We start from the raw sequence: 6,155 nt of genomic DNA on the forward strand, positions 1-6,155 counted from the left end.
TTTTCATCATCGAACCATTCTTGCATCCCAGAAGATGATTTTCACTAGAGCATAACACATGGTTTGGGGGGAGGAGAGAGAATTGCTCCAATTTCATTTTGAAGATTTTGTTTGGAATTTTTTCATTAATATTCATTAATGATTAAAACCAAGAAGTCCGTGGAAAGTTGGAGTTCTGGATAATCCCCCAATGCAGAATCCCCCATAGCCACTTGGGAATATCTGATCTAAAAATGAAGGGGAAGCCTTCTAGGGAAACTGGGCTAATGAGACTTTGGAATCAACTAGCAAATGACTTGAAACAACGGGAAGAGGAGCTGAAAATTAACCCAAGTGAAGCAATGGGATGCCTTGGAAAACACTAGAACTGGAGTCAGCAGAGATCCAGGTTTGAATCCTGTCTTTGTCACTTACCATCAACATATGTGACCATGGGCGAGTTACAACTTCACTCAGTCTCAGTTTCCTCTTCTTTAAAATGAGGACAAGGGGGCAGCTGGGTGGCTCAGTGGACTGAGAGCCTAGAGAAGGGAAGTCCTGGGTTCAAATTTGACCTCAGATACTTCTTAGCTGTGTGACCCTGGGCAAGTCACTAACTCCCACTGCCTAGCCCTTACTGTTCTTTTGCCTTGGAACCAATGCACAGTACTGATTCTAAGACAGAAGATAAGGGTTTAACAAAAAGGAAAATAAAATAAAATGGAGACAAGATGTATATAAAGTGCTTTGTAAATCCTAAGGCACAATGTAAATGTGAGCTATTATTAATGATAATTAACAAGTTTCTATCTTCTGCATATGTCCCAAGAGTTCAGTTTTCTCAAAATGTCTGTAGTTATATCAGGAAGGATTGAAATTACTTTCCTGAGGATATAGAATTAATAAGTATTAATAATTTATTAACTAAAATATGAACAATGAACAAATTATAGTAACTCATTAAGAGGTGGATACTAATTATTTATTAATTAATAAATATTAATGCTTAAAATATGCATCTAATAATATATTTTGGTGGTGTATAAACAATAAGCATTAATGATTTATCAGTTAATAAATAATTGATAGTTTACCAATTAGAAATAAATAAATGTTAACAATGAATAAACATTGATTATTGGTTAATTAATAAATAGGGCTAGTTCCCTAAGTGGCAAACAGATAGTGTGCAGACAGATAGTGTAGTTGGAACCAGAAAGACCTGTGTTTAAATTCTGCCTTGGCCATTTGGTGTGTGACCTTAGGTAAGTCATTTCACCTCTGTCTCTATTTTATCTATAAAATGAACACATTAGGTGTGCCTTGTGATAGATACACTCTATTGTAAGAAATGAGAACATTAGATAGTAACAAGCAGCGTTCCTCAGAGTAACCCTTTGAAGCAGCTAGCACAGATTATGAGTTCTGGATTGTTACTGGCTGTGAAAGCAAGAGAATGAAAGAAGCAGTGTTCATAAATGGCAAAGCACTTTCAGAACTATGCTGACCTCTGGTGGCCGCAGGCAGAATCCCAGCTTCTCTAGGAACCAATTGTTAGTTGCCTTAGAAAGGCTGAAAGGAAGGAGAGGAGGAAGAATGACCCCATCCATGTTTTTTCTGCATTTTTTTTTAAAGAATCAGGCCAGTCTTCCACCTGGTAATCACAGTGTGTTTTGGGAGTAGGGCGAGAGGGAAGGTGAAGACATCTCTGACTGCCCAACCTCCTCGCAGCACAAATCTTTAATACATGCAAGATGATGCCTGAAATTCCTCTAACTCGATTAAATTGACTTAATCTCTCAGCAAAGAGAATTTTGGTTTAAAATGCAAATTCTCCTGGGAGCTGTAAGACACTCACTTAAATTCACACTATGGTATAAATAGATAGAGGTCTTTGCAAAGTAACCTTTGATGGCAGAAGAAAAGAAAGAAGATCATCTATGGGATCAGAGGTAGGAAAGGGGGGCTACAAAAATAACCTAGTCTAGATAATCAACTGGAAGATCCTCTGGGGACAGCATCTGAAATCTGGAGTCTTCTAATCCACCCCACGCACAAGCAGGAATTCCCCCCATTCTATTCCCATAAAGGAGTCATCTGGACTCTAGTGGAAGATTTCTGGCCAGAGTTGAATATAATCCCCCAGGCACCCTATTCCTCTTTGGACAAGCTCAAATTAATTGAGATTCATTCTTTATATTAAGACTAAAGCTGAGGGCAACTGGGTGGCTCACTGGATTGAGTCATGCCTAGGAGATGACACGTCCTGGGTTCAAATGTGGTCTGAGACACTTCTTAGGTAAGTCACTTAAACCCCCATTGCCTAGGCCTTACTGTTGCTCTTCTTTGGACCCAATACACAGTATTGATTCTAAGATGGGAAGTAAGGGTTTAAAAAAGTCTAAAATTGGCTTTCCATGACTTGTGCTCTGCTGCTATTTCTGCTTTCTAGGGTTAAGCAAAATAGATCTAGGCTCTCTTCCTCTTCTGGCCTCCAATTCTTTAAACATTTGCAGACAGTACTGCCTCTTTTTATTTCTTCTTTGATGAGCATCAGGACCTTATTTGTCTCAAAGAAGGACAATACCTTCTTCTATTTTGGCAAATTCATCAATCAACAAGCATTTATTAATTAATTTCTATGTGAAACACACTGCTCTAAAAACAGGGGATAGAGGCAAGTCAAGATGTCAAGACGGCAGCATAGAAACAACAAAAGTTCAGACCTCTGAAAACCCTTTCTTACCAATCACAAACTGAATGCGCCTAGGGGACTAAAAATCAAACCTAACAACAAGACAGAGCCCAGAAGGAAGGTCCCAGGACCCCTCCCCCCCTTACCTAGAGCACTAAAACTCCAGTGGCAGTGGGAACCTCTAGGCGGGCAAAGGTGCTTGTCTGGAGGGTGTACCTTGCAGGCAGGGCTGTGCCAGGCTCAGAATGTCGAATACAGGCAGCAGGGAAGGAGCTGAAGAGGGAGCACAGAGTGGGAAGCCTGGTCAGAGCAGCAGAGACCCTCCATATTGCTCCAGCCTTCCAGGAGGTTTTGGCCTCAGAGCACATCCAGCCCAACCCAGCTGAACTTAATCCCATCAAAAATCTTCAGAGGTCAGGGAAGCCCAAGCTCCAACACCCCTCCCTCACAGACTGCTGGACATTAATCCAATCAAAAGCCTCCATAGGACAGGGAACCTCAAACTCCAACACTCCTCCCCCAGAGACTGCACTGAGAGATCTGACAAAGCTCCAAGAGGGGAGACTGACAGAAAGCCCCAAAACCAAAAAAATGAGAGGAGCAAGAGCACAGACAAATATGGGGAGCAAAGAAGGGGTAAATATGAGAAAACAACAGAAAAAGAAGAAAGAAATAACAATCAACAGCTTCTGTACAGGCAACGAACAAAGAGCAAATGGAACAGAGGAGGAGGCAAGCAATACAACAGAAATTCAAGTGAATTGGATACAGGGTTTGGAAGAACTCAAAATGAAATTCAAAGCACAAATAAGAGAGGCTGAAGACAATTGGGAAAAGAACTTAAAAACTAAGATAAGTCATCTGGAAACAGAAAATAGTGTCTTGAAAGCCAAAATCAACCAGCTTGAAAATGAGGCAAGGGAAATGAACGATGAGGCAAAGGAGATGAGAGATGAGGTAAAGAAAATGAAAGATGACCTCCAAAGAAAATCAGACCAGAAAGAGAAGGATGACCAAAAAGCCTAGGATGAAATCTAGTCTTTAAGAACCAGAATACAACAACTAGAATTAAGTGATCTCATAAGGCAGCAGGACACTATAAAATGAAACCAAAAGAATGAAAAAATTGAGGAAAGTATGAAGCATCTCATTCACAAAACAAAGGATTTAGAAAATCATTCAAGGAGAGACAATTTAAGAATCATTGGTCTACCAGAAGACCATGACAAAAGAAAAAGCCTGGACATAATATTACAGAAATTATCCAAGAAAACTGCCCCAATATTCTAGAATAAGAGGGAAAAGTGGAGATTGAAAGAATCCACAGATCACCTCCTGTATTTAATCCCCAACTGACAACACCCAGGAATGTTATAGCCAAATTCAAGAACTATCAGACCAAAGCAAAGATATTACAAGCTGCCAAGAAAAAGTCATTCAGATACCATAGAACCACAGTGAGGATAACACAGGATCTGGATGCATCTACACTGAAGGACCAAAAGGCATAAAATATGATATTTCAGAAAGCAAAGAGAACTAGGTCTACAACCAAGAATCAACTACCCAGCAAAACTGACTATATTCTTACTGAGGAAAGTATGGTCATTGAACAAAATAGAAGAATTCCAAGAATTTGTAAAGAAAAGACCAGACCTGAACAGAAAATTTGATGCTGAAGCACAGAACTCAAGAGAATCATCAAAAGGTAGTTAAAAAAGGGGGGAAAGAAACAAACAAACAACCTCCCCCTTTTGAAGAGACTCAATAAGTTAAAAGGTTATTTATCACTTTAAAAAAAGAGGTCATTAATAACTTTTAAAAACTGTTCAAATCACCTGGGCAGCTAGAAGAATTACACTTAGAGGGAACTGTGATAAACTGTATAGGATGAAATGACAAGACATAAATAGGTATATAGATATTTGTATGCATAAATGCATATACATGTGTATATATATGCATATATATACACAACTAGAGCTAAAAAGAGATTAATACTAAAAGAAATGGGAAAAGAAACAAAAGGGGACAAATTTATATGTCACAAAGAAGCTCATGGCAGGAGGGAGGAGAACATCAATACACTGGAAGGGTAAAGAGGTTGGAGATAGGAAATACTCAAATGGCCTAGGCCTAAGCCTTAAGAGAGACTAGTCAGTCTTTTATCCACTCACCACAAGATTTTGTTCCAAGCAAAACTCCAACTAAGTTCAGAGAGAACTCCAAACTCTCTGACTGTAAACTCCTTCATTCGTATTAATTAAATTCTCCATAAAACCCATCTGATTTGGGTATTTCATATTTGGGAATTTTTCCCATGGTGACCATTTATTTTTTATAAAAATCAAGACACTAAAATTATCTTTACAGTTTTGGCAATTCACAGTCTTGAAAACCATATTTTTAGTGGTCACAGTTTATGGCAACCACAAAGGGACGGGGAATCAGGGTTCGATTCCAGAGAGGGAGCCTGAGAAATGGCTACCACATCCAAGGAAGGCAGCAGGCATACAAATTACCCACTCCCAACCCGGGAAGGTAGTGATGAAAAATAACAATACAGGACTCTTTCAAGGCCCTGTAATTGGAATGAGTACATTTTAAATCCTTTAATGAGGATCCATTGGAGGGCAAGTCTGGTGCCAGCAGCCGTGGTAATTCCAGCTCCTTTTAAAGAGAAATTTCTTTTATGTCACCTCCCCTAAATTTTCACATCTACCAATCACAGCAGACGTTTTCCCCAGGATTGACCATTTTAGTTCACATCTTCTTTTGTTCTCACTTTCTCTGGGTAAACTAAAACTTCACACTTCTTTTGTTAAGCTTGCCTTTTGTAAGTTGCTTGACCTTTTAGTGATTAATTTAACCTTTATAGGTACTTAGCACCCTTTTGTATTATATCTAAATATAGACCTAGCTTAAGGTTTTAGCTTCACTATAAGTATGAGTTGGGGACTTTTCATTGTTCAGTAAGGAATTTTACAACTTTATCTTCCCCTAAAGTATGCCTAAGTATGGGTGAAGTAATGTTAAAATTCCCAATACATTCCTGATCAAGTACCTCCATTTGTTACAATAAGGGAATAGCTTAACCAAATCTTCTAAGGTAGAGTCTGAGCAGTTTTTAAGATTCACACTGGGAAATACACAGCTAGTAATCATAACTCTGAATGTGAATGGAATGAACTCACCCATAAAATAGCAGAGTGGATTAGAATCCAAAACCCTACCATATGCTGTCTATAAGAAACACAGATGAGGAAGGTAGATATGCATAGGGTGAAAGTAAGAGGATGGAGCCAAATCTATTGGGCATCAGCTGATAAAAAGAAGGCAGGAGTCACAATCATGATATCTGACAAAGCCAAATTAAAAATAAATCTAATTAAAAGAGATAGGGAAGGTAATTACATCCTGATAAAAGGCAGTATAGACAATGAGGAAATATCAGTACTCAACTGTATACACCAAATGGCAT

This window comes from Monodelphis domestica, chromosome 2 (assembly GCF_027887165.1).
Source record: "Monodelphis domestica isolate mMonDom1 chromosome 2, mMonDom1.pri, whole genome shotgun sequence".
NCBI lineage: Eukaryota > Metazoa > Chordata > Mammalia > Didelphimorphia > Didelphidae > Monodelphis > Monodelphis domestica.